Source organism: Capsicum annuum, unplaced genomic scaffold, assembly GCF_002878395.1.
Source record: "Capsicum annuum cultivar UCD-10X-F1 unplaced genomic scaffold, UCD10Xv1.1 ctg5080, whole genome shotgun sequence".
In the NCBI taxonomy this organism is placed as follows: domain Eukaryota; kingdom Viridiplantae; phylum Streptophyta; class Magnoliopsida; order Solanales; family Solanaceae; genus Capsicum; species Capsicum annuum.
In genome coordinates, this window is record NW_025858696.1 from 73,687 (window position 1) to 91,743 (window position 18,057).

At 35.5% G+C, this 18,057-nt stretch overlaps 1 pseudogene; it reads right to left on the reverse strand.

Moving 5' to 3' along the window:
- Nucleotides 1–1,655: 1,655 nt before the first annotated feature.
- On the reverse strand, nt 1,656–6,709 carry LOC107862327 (annotated as a pseudogene).
- Nucleotides 6,710–18,057: the final 11,348 nt, after the last annotated feature.

Below are 18,057 nucleotides of genomic sequence, written 5' to 3' on the forward strand. Positions count from 1 at the left end.
GATTTTTTGCGAGTTCTACTTTTGAGCCACTTCTTATGCTAGTAAATTCAGTTAATAAAAAAAGTACACTTTCCATTTCAATTTTATTTTTTAAAGAATAATAACATAATTTTATATTTAAAAATAATTTAATTTTAGCATGATATCATCATGTTTTTAATGAAAATATTTTAAAACTACTTAAAAATTATAATTTATAACTTGTTTTATTTCATAAAATTTACATATCTTTTGCTTTTTTAAAACTTCACATAAATTAGAACGAAGGAAATAATTAATACTCCCTGTGAATGATAAATATGTATGGGCTGATGAAGTCTTAACTTGCGAAGGAGTAAACATAAAGTTTTAATCTGCCTCGTCTTGCTTTGATTAAATTTGATAATCATTAATTTATCTTGTCTTGATTCATTTCTCTTTTATTCTTGTTTTCGTTATTTTTCTTTTGAAGTTTTTACTTAATAATTGACATGTCTTTAGATTTATTGCTAAATCCGTTGAACTCTTTACGAGGTAAATCCATTGAAATTATATGTCCCAATAAGTTATTTGGGAATTAAACTTAATCAATTATCAGAAACACTAATTGTGCAACTTTACGGGTTATTAACTTTATGTTCTTATTAAATAGTATCTCACAAACTATTTGTGAAATTATTGAATAGACATAAACATTCTTACTTCAAAGTCAATTGCTTATTAAGGAAATGATCCTACTCAATTTGAACAAACTCTTAGAAAATGCGAAAGAATTTGATTATTCATTTCAAAAATTTTAAATGGAGATAAAAGTGATTCAAGATGTTATAAATTCATTTAAAATTTTTACATAATTAATGAGAGAAAGTCATGTGGCTCCTTTTTGCATGAGTAACCCATTTCATGAATTTTACACGTACACCAAATACATCATATAAACTTAATTACTCTCGACATGATAAGAGTGGGTTTATCTGGATTAGAGCTGAAGAAAATAGGATCATTATTCTATGAAATGAGCTTGGAGTAAAATACGTGGATCGACAAGAAAAGGTGAGAAAGAAACCCAGAACATCATATAGGTAAAGAAAAAATACTTGTATAACTGGGCTTCTTAATACTATGTTAAGAGAATTTGAACATTCAACTCGGAGCCTAAACTCTTTTGTGAGACACTACAAGAAATTAGCCCTATGGCAATCGTTCAAAAATCATTGCAATAGATAAAAAAAACCGCTGCCATAGATCTATTGCAACAATTAGGCAGGCGTTGCGTATGTTAACGTTGGGATAGGTCTATCGCAACGGTTATTGCAACGGATAGATAGACCTATTGCAACAGTTTTCCTAACCTCCTATTGCGACGCTTTGTATCGTATATAGTAACGGTTAAGAACCATTGCAATAGACTATATTGCAACGATGGAAAAACGTTGCAATAACCCTATTGCAACAACTTTCGGATATCTACTGCAGCGCTTATTGATCTTTTGCAACGATTTTTAACTACCTATTGCAACTCTTTTTGACACCCATTGCAACGGTTTTTTAGGTCTTTTGCAACATTTTTTTGCTACCTCTTGCAACTATTATAATTAGCTATTGCAACGATTTTTGCTACCTATTCCAACTACTTCAAATACCATTAACAGTTCAAATACCAATTGAAATAAATATACACACATCACAACAAAATCTTTCATTAATAATAATCCGTAATCTAAACCCAAAAGAAAAATGTTAAAGTCAAATGATCATTAGTTTTTCCACAAATTCGAGTGGCAATAAGTTTCACACTATTCAAAATAAAAAAAATCGATATTAAAGCCTCTATCAACAATTCAAAAATCTTGTCAATTTCTTCATCACTTCTTTCTTCATCTCCTTCATGATTTTGGACACCTATAAAAAATGAATAAATAATTTCAATTAATTAGCACTTAAATGACAACATATTTAATTTCAATTTAGAACATAGGAAGGACAACTATAAAAAGAACAAAGAGAGTGGGCAATTGTGTATAATACCACAACGAGCACGGAAACAAAAGAAAAAAGAAAATAAACAAAGCTCTTCACTCACAAAGACTTCAAAAGAGCATCTTGGAGAATAAAGACTAACATATAACACCAGCAAATAAGAGCACCCTTATAGGATATCAAAGAAACAAAGCACCTCACAGCTTCACAAGTGACAAAATAGCAAAATGATTCATTTTTTATAACTTCTATAAGATCAACATAAATGTTATAGTAATTTCTATCGTCAAAATTATCCGTTAACTATTTTGACTCTCGTCATAGTAAACTCTTCCCGGGTAAGAGCAGCAGCTTGACCAACAACCAGGAAAACAACCTATAGTGTTATGTAACTACAGGAAAACAACCAGGTTCCCAGTCTGTTCTCGCGGTTCATCTCATGCACTACGCTCTTATCTTGCAATTGGCGTTATGCATACAACATGTTGAATTAGAACGTCTAAATACATGAATGCCAAGTGAATGGCAGGATAATTTTCAGGGAAAAAACAGAAGGATTTGGGCCATATCTAATAAAGCAAAACTGAACTACATCAAATGATCATGTTAGTGGATGTCATGTATGGTACCTCCACACTTTTTAGGTCAGCACAGGCATGAAATGCAACATGATAAACTGTCAATTCCCTATTTAAAAATCCACCAAGCCGAAAAATATACTCATGGATCTTACAGGAATGTCACTAAGTTGCTCAACTAGCTCAATAATCTACTCCAGGAAATAACAAAATCAAATAAGTTAAGATATTAAAAAACGGAAAACTTGTAAAAATACATGGACGAACTAGTTGCCCACCTAGGAAGCTAGATCATCCGTGACAGGTTCCTTATTCTTGTGAGCCGCTATAAGCCCAGCATAGCAGAATTTATTCAGACCAAGACTAGCAGCAGTAATGTCCCGAACAATTGCATACCTGCAATGTTGGAAGGGCAGCCAACCAGATGTCGGAGTACACAAAATTATGAATCCAACAGAAAGCAAACCACATAACATCATGTTTCAGAAAGATTGGATAAAATATGACGTTTAAACATCAACATTTAGTGCGGAGAAGTTTTGACTGCAGGGAAACTTTAAGGCTCTAAATCAAGTATGCACTCTTATTCCCAGAAGGTGTGATAGTGGGAGAGGTAAGGGTAGCATATTCGGTCAGAAGTAAATATCACTTCGAAATCAGTAAATTGGTAAAGTGGGGGATGTGTGTTTGCCACACGTTATGAGTTTGAATCCTAGTGGAGAAGGGAAGAGGGGTGGACCCATTATCTACCGACTTTAGAAGTTGGAAACAATGGATTCTCGGTTTTGAAAAACAATATCAGTATATCATACAAAACCCCAAATACTTTATTGCTCCATCAAGGACAACTGAACCCAATTTTGGTTTGATTAAAACGTACAAGAACTTCTAATTGCTGCCACCTAATGCTCTTATTAGACTGACTTCTAAACTATCAGCATTAAGTTTTCCCTTCTTGTTTTTTTAATCCCTTGACAATTCACAACTGCTTAAAAATTTTGTTTGCAAATGTTAAAAACTCTTGACATTCTCAGCTAAAAAGTTGCTGATCGCTCTCTCTTATATTTGTTTATTTCTTTAGATTATTAAGCTTTCAAAGGCTAGTAGTCTTTAAGATCTAAAATATTTATTGAATTCTTTCTCCATTCACTACTGCAGATGAGGAATGTCAACACAAATGAATACTTGGGTGAACTTCCGTCATTTTTTTCCCCAATACTTGGGAAGATGTCATTTATCACCTAACGTCACATTATTGACAACTAAAAGTAAAGCAATAGATGAGCTGAGAAAAGAAGATCATTAGATTATCAATGGAAGAAGTGTGATTTAAACTTGACGTGGATCTGTACGGAATGAGTGAAGGAAGCCACAATTTCACTTATGGAATTTTGGAGAGACCAACAAGGAATGGCAAAAACTGTCCCTAGGTTAATCCTATATTTGTAAGATGTATATTAGGCTGCAAGTGGTATAATGCCTAGGATTAGTACAAAACTATGCTCTTTCGATATCTGAACTTCGTGTCCTTACGACTCTTCCCCCTACTTTTCACAAATTCAGCTCGAGAGAAAGAACAATTTGATGATCTGTATTCCAATAGCAATACTTGTTGGAGTCCTTGAAACATATCAAATTTTCTTATAACTTATAATAGTGAAACTTTTGAGGTTGAGCTGACTTGTTGCATAAAAGCTCAATTCATTTGACAATACTGAATCAATCACACTAAGAAATAAGAGAAATGTGTCATCAAGTAAACTATGTTGCAACTATATGGTACAGCAATTTGACTTCGTTCATAGTGATCAGGTAGTGAGTTAGTATATTTTTCTGAGCGTTATTATATCTATCTTGTGGTTGATTGCAATGATCAGCAAGGAAGTGGAACACTTAAACATCTTTTTATTCACTACATATCAAGTTTTGCATTAGCTCAAATATTCTTGTAATAGAGGTGGCCAAATCGAGATAAGGTGTGATCATCTCACAAAGAAAATATTCTTAAAGTATCAGATGAAACTGATTGGTTGACAATCGACCATTAACACAGTTATGAGCCTAACGAAGGAACCTTTAGCTTATGATCTATTCTGTCCTACTTGAGGAGTGTTAGAATATAGCCTAATATATCATGTTAATTTCATATTGTATAGAATTTATTCATAATCACACCATAATTAAGAATTTCGATTATGAATAATCTTGTTTCAAGTCAAATTATCTTACACCATGAAGTAGAATTAAGCAAATGACTACTAGTACCTCTAAGTATGCGATGGGATGGTCGAGCTGCATAGAAATATCCCAGATATTTTATATAACCATGCTTGAGGACAAAATCGGACTAGTTACAAGTTACAAAAGCATCACCAGACTAGTCATATCCATATTTATAAGGAAAATAAAACGTACATTGATAACATAAATAAAACATAAAAGTATAGACATGGGCATCATAGACTTAACAAACCAAAATTTAATGCAATTTATAGAATCTTAAAGAGAAACGACCCATATCTAAGTCGACACAAAGTTTCCTCTCAAAGTACGCAAATGCGCGTAGAAGAATAACATTAAACAAACAAACCAGAATATAAGTAATAGTGAAGTAATAAACCTTTACCTCATCTCTGTCAAAGTTATCATCACAGTAAGGATCAAATAGCACGTCGCCAGTTTCAAGCACAGAACAAATGCAAGCGAAAGACCAAAGTTATCATCTGTGAACTGTTTGTATGTCCAACATGCACTGCCAAAGTCAACGACTTTGCACTTTAGGTCGACTAATTCCAAAAACTTCCTCCTTGTAGAATGGCTTCCCTTCTTAGGACCCTCATTCTTTCCCGCTGCCTGTTGCAGCACTGGCATTTGACGTTCTATTAGCATTAACTGAAAAATCAAGCGGACGGACCATTTGTTGACTCCGCAGAAGCTGAGGTATGTTGTCCAGCCTTAGTCACGAGAGAATTTTCATTTCCCGCAAAACATTGGGCTGCTTGTTTGGACTTTCTTCTAATCTTCTTATGGTGGTTCTTAATCAAATTTTCATCTGATGTTACATAACCCTTCGGAGCTCCGCCATCCAGCGTGGTTTTATCCTTATGATTAGGAAGTATAAGAGGTTTTCCAGATTTTCTGGGGTCCTTAGATGGATCAATTGTTGAGCAGAGTGGTACACTCTCGGGTTTCAAATCGGTGTGTATTATAGAAAGCTGTTTGTGCAAATAATCCAATCCCACTGAACATAAAAACATTGCTCTTTGACCATATGAATAGGCAGTCCATGATAATCACTATACTTAAGAAGAGTCAAGAGATTATCACCCACATACTCAAAAACAATACACGCGTGTTGCCCATTTGGACCCGAGTGTTTAAAATTATCCAGTAACTTCGCAACACATTTTTTATCATCCAGATCACACTCTGCGACCGGTTTTAAAATGGTGATCTCATCCATCGCTGCTTTCGTGTAATGCAGCGGACTCTTTTGTACTTTCAGCGCTACGAATCGCTGCATAATTAACCAAAATATACACATCAACTTCTTACTTTTCCCGGTAAGAGTAACAGACTAAAATTACTACCTACTCAGTATTGCTAATCCAAGTTCTTATTCAACAGAAATTACCGAGGATTACACATGCATCCATATTTAAGCAGTTATGCACAATTAGTTAAACTAGGCCAAAACCATTTTACACCTACGCCAATTGCCGCACACCGCTTGTAGTCCACTAACAACAACAACAACAACCACCTAGTATAATCCCACAAGTGGGGTCTGGAAAGGGTGGGGTGTACGCAAATCTTACCCCTACCTTTTTGGGGATAATGTAGTGAAACTGTTTCGGGTAGATACCACTTGTTGTCCACTATTACTATTATGATGATGATGATGATGAAGCATAGGAAAGGAGACATACATCAGGGATGAAGACTATAGATTGGTCGCGAAAAATGAAAGCATCTTGCAAGCGAGCACCTTTCATGGTGCTAATAAGAAGTGAATGAAATGTATCTCTCCCTGGATTTACTCCATCCAACATCATGTCATCATAAACATCCATCAACAAGTAATGCCTAATTCATAATCATACATACATACAAGGGGGCAAGAATAATAATATGATTAATAGATTCCCCAAACCAAAATAATTCAATCAAATTAGTACCTTCACTGAGCAGTAAGAGAGGTAATAATAGTGCTGTATTCAGCCTTATTGTTGGCATAGTTTATCTTGGCGTACTCTTCCGGTGTGGCTGCAAAGTATTTCCGCAAATCGGAGAAGCTGCACGAAGCATGAATACCTATTTTAATAGACGGGTAGAGTTTAATAGAAAGCAGTTGGAGCACTCATAGTCGGAGCAGTAGTGATAGTAGGAGTAGTGATCTGAACAGTTGATTGGAGCACCGATTTGAGATGCCGTCGGTACTGGTGTGAAGTTTTTGTTAATTTTGAGATGCAGTGAAGTACTTCAGAGCACTGATCTGAAAATTTGGTGCACTGATTTGAAGATCGGAGAGCCAAAGTGTCCGATTTGGAGCAGTCATTTGAAACGTGGTCATTGAAACTTTTCTTTGTTAACCCAACGAGTTAATTTGTTAACCTAGGTTTTTGTTAAGACCCCGAAGTCATCAGTATTTGTTTAATTTTTTTTAATTTTTGTAATATATTTTATCAAATTTTGGTGCACTTTGTGAAAAATTAGGGTGAGAAAAAATTTAAGTGTTGCAATAGCTTTTTTACCCCAATTAAGTGTTGTCATAGATGGCTTTATGGCAATGCTTTATGTAAGCGTTGCTATAAGACATCCTATTACAATGGTTATATATCAATAGCAATGGTTATTGCAATAGAGGTAATTTCTGGTAGTGAGATACTTACATAATCATTGAAAGCCAAGAGTAATTAAATAAAAGTGTGCTCTATACAATAGCACTTTCTTTTAAATAATAAGATCGTCACATAGTTTAACACGATATTGGCTTAATTTACTCCTAGTTATACTATGGAGCCAAATATGCCCTTGTCATTATACTATAGGATCAAATATGCTTGTGTTATTGCTAAACTTAACATATTTACCCTTGAAGAACTGTACGACTAGCCTACCAACTAAGGGACCTGGTGCCTAACTAACATATGTAGTAATGAACAAGCGTAAATAGAAAATGCATCATAAAAAAGTAATGCACACACAATATTTATGTAGAAACCTCCTTGTTCAAGGAAGTAAAACTATTACCTACCATGTAGGATTTATAACCACTTCACTATCTTCAAGAAAACTCAAAACCAGACTCCATGGTTCAAAGATTAATGTAACACTCCGAGTTTGTACCCCGAACGCTACATGGTGCCAGCTGATAACGCTCAAACTACACCTCTCTTACGAGAATGTAAGCGATCGTTGTAAATATATAACCCAACTAGGTTGGGGTCGAATCCCAAAGGGAATATGGTGTGAATTTGAGTTATCTGTGGGTTAATCAACTGATAGTTATCAGTTTCCTGTGAATGGTGATTTTTGGAAAGGTAACAAATAATTACTTCTCAATTCAGTGTTTGAAATCAATATGATAAGGAAAACTAGAGTTATGTTCACTATGGGTATTGGGATTTGACAGACGCTAGTAACGATTCAAGATTCTTGTGGTAGGTAGGAACAACAGACTATCCTTGTCAAAATTATGTCTAAATGTTTCTCAACCTATTTTGACATTTAACCACCTAATTATCTCAAGCTTAGGGAATTTATATTTCATAACAGGATGTTATCTCAAGTTAATTAATCTTGTTACAACATTAATTATTAAATGGAAGTTTGATGCTTCCAAGTCCCTGTTGATAATTCACTTGTTACTAGGGTTGATTTCTTATATCAAGAAAATCACCAGTAAGCAAGGCCTATTGTTTGCAACCAATAGTCAGAGTATAAAATAATAGAATTAACAAAAAGTTTCTACCACCGTTAGAATCTTGAACACTTAGTTACATTACAAACCCAAACCCATAGATCCCACAAATCGAGTTAAGGGAATTTAGCTACTCATAATAAAATAATCAAGACAACTAGTTGAATTCATAGTTTGATATATGAACTTACAACAAGATAAATAGCAAAAAGTGTTTCTCAGATTTGATTCACATTAGAAAATCCCAAACAATTGTAATAATCTCTCCAAAAATAATTGTAAAGTTCAAGTCAGAAAACTAGAGAGAAGAGATTCTCAAAACGTCCATTCCCCTATAATTAGAAAACCCTAACATATGTTTTAAATACTTCAGCCTAATTATGGAAACAAAATCATAGATCATAGTATTTTCTCGGACAGGCGACGACGTGTGTGACGGCTTATCAGGAGTCTGATAACTTATCTGGAATATCGTCAGCTCCTCTTCACTTTTGACAATCTCTATCGTAGGTTGACAATGAGACACAATGGCTTATCAGACATGTGATGACTTATCAGAATTGTCATCGCTTCTTTACTTCAAATCTCATTCCCTGCCTAAGCCTAACGATGAGCGTGACGGTTTATCACACCTATCATAGATGTCGTCACGAATTCTAGCTGAATCTCATTCTCTGTCTATGGCTGACGACAACTCTGATATCTTATCACAAGGCTAACGGATTATCAGACAGTCATCAGCTATACTTCCCTCTTTACTTGCTCAGAAATCAACTCTTTTACTTCCATTATTGCTGGTTCTCTTGTATCTTGGATTTTACTGCAATATTGAATAGAAAATAATCAAAAACGACAAAAGTTACTTAAGACTTTGCAAGTATTCTTAGTTAAAGCCTCAAATGTGTTAGCATCTGCTCACGCATCAACACCCTCAACTTAAAACAATTGCTTGTCCTCAAGCAACTAAAACACAACAAAGAGGATACAGAGTACATTCGACAGTCATCCATCTATATTATCTCAAAACATCTTCACCATCTCCAAGGTCAATTAATTTAAAAACAACAACTGTGCATATTATTGAAGAACAACAATGCGACACATAGGAATCAAGATATGGCATCAATTCAGCAACAACAGCCATGCATGTACCAAGATTACACTATCCAAACAAGTTAGCAACTAGCAACATAACCAGCGTGCCCTCACTACAAAAAGGTCCCACTCTGCTTGTATCAGACATCACATATGTAACCATAGGGACAATCAAAAGACACTCACTCTCAGAATGAAGTTCCAATCAATGTATGCCAAATACCATAGGCTTGCCCTTATTTTCATTACTAAGATTCTCAGATAGGTCAGCTAGGATCATTATAGGTCTTCTCTTTGGCTTGTAATGTAGGCTAGGGGCTGGTATGATACTCGATAATGTGATTGAGCCTCCTTGATACTACACTAGCTTCTGGGGTCTCACTTATTACCCTTTTTATATTCTTCTCTTTTCTTGATCACACATATTCAGGATGGGTGCGGTCTTTTCGACAATTACTTCTTTTTTTTTCACAACTTTTCTTTTCTTGTTCTTTTTCACCACATCCAGTTTTTTATTCTTTTCTTTTATTCTACCTTTATTTATACTCATTTTACATCACGTATCTCTATGATAGCCACCTTCAACTTAGGCCATTTGCCTAAGTCAAGGTACATAGTGTCTAAGGAGGACTAGGGCTAAAAGAGGTTCATTATGATATAAATGAGACGGTGATAGGTATCATAAAAAAAAAGAAATAGGCTATTTAGGCTCAAAATCGGGATCGAGGGATATTATGCATACAGGGAAGGTCATTTAGGCTAAAAGTAGCTAATATCAAAACGGCCTATGATCCTTTCCTAACCCTTCTCCTTCAATCTAGGTAAAACTAACTGGGCAAGTTCTAGATTCAACATACAAAGGGAACTAAGTAAGATCTCACACGCACATGGCACACAAGTATATCACAAGTTACTACTTATCCAGTTCATGCAATTGTTTAGCAATGATTATCAAGTCACTGGAACTTATATCATAACAAGATGCACAGTGGTCACAATTAGATTCAAATCACACAATTAAATAATCAGACCATTTGAGAGGTGTTCACAAAATAACAAAACCACGTTAACTGCCTCAGGTACTTGTATTTCTCCTAGTTAACTACAAAATGTTACAACAATAACTCACCCTACACCCTCAACTTAAAATCAAAGAAAAGTTGAACTAAGGTTTAGGGTATACCTGGAGTAGATCAAGCACGGGAATCATGGGTCCCTGACCCTACTGATGCATCCTCAACTGTCTTATCTCCATCAGGAGCCTCCCTCCTTTCTGACACATCTGGCCTAGCAGTTGTTGGAGGCCTACTAGTTGAGGTACCTACAAATCTCGCTCGTAGGGCCTCCTCCTATTTCTCATTGTCAGCTAGGGACTCGAACATCGCCTTTTTCGTCTCCTCTTTTTCATCCTTCTTTCTCGCCCTCTTCTCTACTTTTCTTTCTTTATCGCTGTCAGGCCTTTCTCTCTTACCCTTACCTTTCTTCTAGACCTTCTTTTTTTTCTTCATTGGTTCTCCTGTGAGATCAAGCAATGGGATTTCACCCCCAGACTCATCAACAGCCGGGTCTGTCGACACCATAAGTTGGTGCTGCTATAATACTCCAACATCTGCCTCTACCTTGTCCAGGGCTGATCTAAGTTTTGCAAGGTCTAAGCTCGACATTTCTCTTAACCATGTATTTGAATGGTTTTTTAACTCATCAATCCGATCAGGCAAGGCTTGTAAGGGCTCAAGTGCGACCTTAATCCTCTTGTCTATTGTAGAGGCAAATTGCTTAGCAAAAAGTTGCAGCTGAGCCTCACACCACTTGGCTTGTTTTGGCACTCTCCTAAAATTCATCGGGTTGAAGGAAAATTCTGTGGTAAACACAATAGCTGAAGGATTTGTTTTATTTCTGAGCAGCCTGAGTCTGAGCATTTCGAGTCTGGGGAGCCTGAATCTGAGCAACCTGAATCTGAGGCACCATCATCTGAGTCCCCTTCTGCTGAGAAATAGGATGATGATCAAATGGGGTCAAATTTAGTGCAAGGCGGTCTTCGTCAATATATTTACCCAACTTTAGAGTCGGGGTCGAATCCACGAGGAACAATGTAAGTTGCGATTAAACTAATTTGAAATTATAGCTATAAGTTGAATTCAAATAAATGATACAAAAAGATCAAATAGGGGGTTTTTGATGATCAAACAATAATTAAAGTTTTAACTTGCTTCAGAGCTCAAAACTAAAATTTGAATAGTTCAAATTAGTGATAGAGAGGAACTAGGGTTGTGATCACTATGATTATTAATCTCCATTAAATAATAACTATAGTATTGGGTTCTCATGACTTGTGGAAAATACCAAATTATCAGTTTCGACAGTCCATCTAAGTGTTTCTCAACCTACTTAGATGTTGAACTCCCTAATTCTCTCGAACTTAGGAAATCATTCTATTCATACTAATTTTATCTCAAGTTGATCAATCATGTAACAACATTAATCATTAGATGGGAGCTTAACCTTCCTAAATCCTTGTTGATAATTCGCTACCTTTAGTTTATTTATCAGTTCGAGCAAATTAACATAAGGTAGGACTTATTGTTTACAACCAATAAATAACAATTATAACAAAGGAATTATCAAGATGTCCCCACAATCACCCAAACCCTAACCAACTATTAAGACAATACAGGAGTAATCATAGATCCCACAACCCTAGTTGTGGGTTTTAGTTCCACACGAAAGAGAAAGCGATAACAATAACTGAATTCATAATTCAAAGTGATTAAACTTACAAAAGATGTAGTCAGAAATTGATTCTCTTCCCAAATTCAAGAAGAATATCCCACAACTAAATCAAAGAATTGAAAATTGAATTCTAAGTTTTGAGCCCCAAAAAGAGGTGTCTTTTCATTTGGAATAAGTACAAGATGTTCCGCCCCCTTCTCTTTAGAAAACCCTAACATATGCTTTAAATACTTCATCCTAATTATGGAAACAAAATCACAAATCACAGTATTTTCTAAGACAGATGATGACGTGTGTGATGGCTTATCAGGAGTCTGATGCCTTATCAAGAATTTCGCCAGCTCCTCTTCACATTTGAACAAGTTCTGTCTTCAGCTGACGATAAAGCCTGATGGCTTATTAGACATGTGACGACTTATCAAAATTTTCGTCGCTTCTTCATTTCAAGTTCTCAAGCACTACCTAAGCCTAACGATGAGCCTGACAACTTATCACAATTCTGACGGCCTATCACAGGTTGTCATCACTTCTTCCAGCTGAATCTTATTCTCTGTCATCACTTCTTCCAGTTGAATCTTATTCTCTGTCTAAGGTTGACGACAACTCTGATAGCTTATCACAAGGCTGAGGACTTATCAGACAAGTCGTCAGCTATACTTCCCTCTCTACTTGCTTAGAAATTAACTCTTTTATTTCTATTATTGCTGGTTCTCGTGCATCTTGACTTTTACTGCAATATCAAAGAGAAAAAAAATCAAAAGCGACAAAAGTTACTAAGGCTTTACAATTATTCTCAGTTAAATGCCTCAAATATGTTAGCATCTGCTCACACATCAATACCCTCAACTTAAAACAATTTCTTGTCCTCAAGCAACTAAAACACAACAAAGAGGATACAAAGTACATTCAGCAGTCAACCATCCATATTATCTCAAAACATCTTCACTATCTCCAAGGTCCTGTGTATATTATTGAAGGACAACAATGCGACACACAAGAATTAAGATATGGCATCAATTCAACAACAACAACCATAAATGTACCAAGATTACACTATCCAAACAAGTTAGCAACTAGCAACATAACCAGTGTGACCTTACAACAAAGAGGTCCCTCCTCACTCATATGTGAACCAAGCATATCAATACAGGGACGGTCAAGAGACACTCACTCTCAGAAAGAAGTTCAAGTCAATGTATGCCAAATACCATAAGATTTCACTTATTTTCATTATCGAAGCTTTCAGATATTTAAGTTAGGATCACCATAGGACTTTTCTTTAGCTTGTAATGTAGGCTTGGGGCTGGTATGATACACAAGGATATTTAAATTAACTAAGCCTCTTTGGAACTACACTATTTTGGGTTCTCACTTATCAACTTATACCTTACTTCTCCCTTTCTTGATTAAAGAACATTCAAGCTGGGTGCAGTTTTTATTCATTAATTTTCTTTTTTTCACAATTTTTCTTTTTTTCATTCTTTTTCCTACCACACCAACCTTGCATATTTTTTTACCCTTCTCCATACTCACTTTACACCACGCACCCCTATGATAGCTACCATCAACTTAGTTTATTTGCCTAAGTCAAAGTGCACAATGTCCAAGGAGGACCAGGGCCAAAATAGGTTTATTATGATACAAATGGGAAGGTGATAGGTATAATAAAAAGAATAGGCATTCAGGCTCAAAATCAGGATCAAGGAATATTATTCACACATGAAAGGTTATTTAGGCTAAAATTGGACTAATATGAATGACTTATGATCCTCTCCTAACCGCTATCCTATAACCAAGGCAAGACCAACCGGGCAAGTTCTAAATTTAAAATACAATGGGAACTAGGTAGTATCTCACACACACATGGCACAAAGGTACATCACAAGATACTACCCATTCGATTTATGCAATTGTTTAGAAATGGTTATCATGTCACTAGTACTAATGCCATAACAAGATGCACAGTGGTCACACATAAATGCATATCACACTGTTATAAAATAGAACATTGAGAGGTATTCAAAAATCAACAAAAATATGTTAACTGTCTAAGGTACTTGTATTTCTCCAAGTCAACTACAATATTTTACAACAAATCATAATACGCCTAAACATGCCGGCTCTACTAGGAACAAGACTCTGGGGAAAAGAGGCACGACAACAAAAACCCCAAGAGGACATCATCACCCACAAGTAGCCCCACCCTCAACTTAAAATCATGCAATATTCCCAATGTGTCAAACCAAAACAAGAGAGTTAGAAACATACCCGTGGAACCATGGGTGCAAAGATCTGATGTCAATCACATAATACAAATACAAACAACAAAATACCTTGGGTTGCCTCCTAAGCAGCGCATAATTTAGTGCCGCAGCACGACCCAACTCAACTTTTTTCTTCACCTTAAGGATATGAATTTCACTCCCAACTTAGAGTCTATCATCTTGCCTCGATCATAGGTGGTGGTACAAAAATTAAGAAGTCGAGTAATGGATTGAGTGTGTTAAACCACTTGGCCTTAAATTGAGGTGTGTTTTTATGTTGTTTGTCTAATGTAAAATCAAGAATATAGGATTCTTGTTCCTCATCTTCACACTCTTCTACTATTTTAAATGATTCCACAGACAAGATATCATCTAAACATAATGTAGAAAAGTGCTTTGAATGAGGCTCAATCAATCCTACTTCAAAATTTATACTATCTACTACACACTTACTTTTATTCACCTTCTTGACATCTTCACTTTGAATTGGGATAGAGTCTTTATTAGAGATTTTCTTTGTTTCTTCTTTTGCCTCTAGCACCATGTCCTCAATCTTGGCATCATCTCTCATGGTTGGTTCGTTTAGTTGGGAAATCACTGAGGGTTGGTCAATATCAATCACAACATGAATATAGGGTTCTTGCTCCTCATCTTCACACTCTTCCATTATTTTAAATGATTCCATAGACAAGATATCATCTAAACATAAGATAGAAGAATGCTTTGAATAATTGACCTCTATATCCATCTCCTCATGAATTATTGGCTTCATGTCTTGACACATATCACATATGATATCATACGTTTCTTTCTGGAGATCCAACATTCGTTGAAACATAGCTTCAATGCCACTCTTCTCGATGCTTTTTTCTTTCTTTTCTTGACCATAAGACCTATCAAACTCATAAGAAGAACTAGAATTTGGGTTAGCACAATAAGGGGAGGGGTGATTGGGCAATCACTCCAATGTCTATCTTGACCACCATATAAAAAAATCATACTCCCAGTAGGATGGAGATGGTACACACATCTCTCTCTGGGGAGCATATCTATAATCTTTTCAAAAGTGAGGTCCATCACAATATGGACATGGATTATCAAGATAAGATTTCTAACCACCAAGCTCATGTTCATTCCATGATGCCATAGTAATAAGTCAAATAAAATAAAAATCTACCTAACACAAGAAATAAAAGAAAACTAAAAACAATTATTTACAAGTTTGAATTCAAGCAAGTAGGCTAAAATTCCAAACCAACTCAATACGCCAAATTATTCCCCAGCAACGACGCTATTTTTGATAACGCTCAAACTACACCTCTCTTACGAGTATGTAAGCGATCATTGTCAATGTATAACCCAACTAGGTTGGGGTCGAATCCCACAGGGAATATGGTGTGAATTTGAGTTATATGTGGGTTAATCAACTGATAGTTATCAGTTTCCTATGAATGGGGATTTTTGGAAAGGTAACAAATAATTACTTCTCAATTCAGTGTTTGAAATCAATATGATAACTAGAGTTATGTTCACTATGGGTGTTGGGATTTGACAGACGCTAGTTTCAACATTCTTGTGGTAGGTAGGAACAACAGACTATCCTTGCTGAAGTTATGTCTAAATGTTTCTCAACCTATTTAGATATTTAACCACCTAATTGTCTCAAACTTAGGGAATTTATATTTCATAATAGGATGTTATCTCAAGTTAATTAATCTTGTTACAACATTAATTATAAATGGAAGCTTGATGCTTCCAAGTCCCTGTTGATAATTTATTTCTTACTACGGTTGATTTCTTATCTCAAGAAAATCACCAGTAAACAAGGCCTATTGTTTGCAACTAATAGTTAGAGTATAAAATAATGGAATTAATAAGAAGTTTCTACCACCGTTAGAATCTTGAACACTTAGTTACGTTACAAACCCAAACCCATAGATCCCACAACTCGGGTTAAGGGAATTTAGCTACTCATAATTAAATAATCAAGACAACAAGTTGAATTCATAGTTTGATATATGAACTTACAATAATATAAATAGCAACAAGTGTTTCTCAGATTTGATTCACAGTAGAAAATCCCAAACAATTGTAATAATCTCTCCAAAAATAATTGTAAAGTTCAAATCAAAAAACTAGAGAAGAGATTCTCAAAACGTCCATTCCCCTATGATTAGAAAAACCTAACATATACTTTAAATGCTTCAGCCTAATTCTGGAAACAAATTCATAGATCACAGTATTTTCTTGGATAGGCGACAACGTGTTTGACGGCTTATTAGGAGTCTGACGACTTATCAGGAATATCGTCAGCTCCTCTTCACTTTTGACAATCTCTGACTTAGGTTGAAAATGAGATGTGACGGCTTATCAGACATATGATGGCTTATCAGAATTGTCGTTGCTTCTTCATTTCAAATCCCATTCCCTGCCTAAGCCTAACGATGAGCCTGGCGGCTTATCACACTTTGATGGCCTATCACAGATGTCGTCATGAATTCCAGCTAAAGCTCATTCTCTGTCTAAGGCTGACGACAACTCTGATAGCTTATCACAAGGCTGATGACTAATTAGATAGGTCATCAGCTATACTTCTCTCTCTACTTACTCAGAAATCAACTCTTTTACTACCATTATTGCTGGTTCTCTTGTATCTTGACTTTTACTGCAATATCGAACAGAAAATAATCAAAAATGACAATAGTTGCTTAAGAATTTACAATTATTCTTAGTTAAAAACCTCAAATGTGTTAGCATCTACTCACACATCACCAGTGACCCCGAAGGACCACTAGCTAACCCATAAATGGTACCTTGTGAGCACTGAGTAATAGAAATACTATAATAACAATATAACTAAAATAAATGCAAAAATTTGCATAAGATTCAAATCTGAAATAAATACTGAATATCCATACTGAAACTGAACATCTGTCTAAAAATACTCTAGTCTAAAAAGCCTTTACTGTCTGAACATAGAGTTGATGGGAAAAGTCCATAATTGTAATGCCCCAAATCTGGTACCCAGAATGCTACACGGTACTCATGTCTCCGAAGGACTACAACCTAACCCATGACTGATATCTATACCAGAACACTGTATTATATATTGTATAAATGTAGAAACATGAACTGAAAGACTTAAGGTTCAAACTAAAACATAACTGATAAAATATTACATCTGAATGGGGTATGGAATAACGAAAACAACTAAAATAAACTGTCTAAACATGATAGTCTGAAAAGCCTCCAACTGACTGAACTGTTTGAATCAGGAGTTGATGGGATATGTCCCCAACTAACCCCAACTAATAAATTAATTAATGAGATAATAAAGTAATGGTCATGTCCTCGAAGTATGAGGACTCACTATAATATATGACTGCTGAGACTGGAATGTTACTGATGCTCTGGAGCTCGTGCTTCTAAACCAATGGTATAAAACATCATAGTGCAAATGCGTTAGTACTTTGAATGTACTGGTATGCATGGAAGGGTTCACATGCAT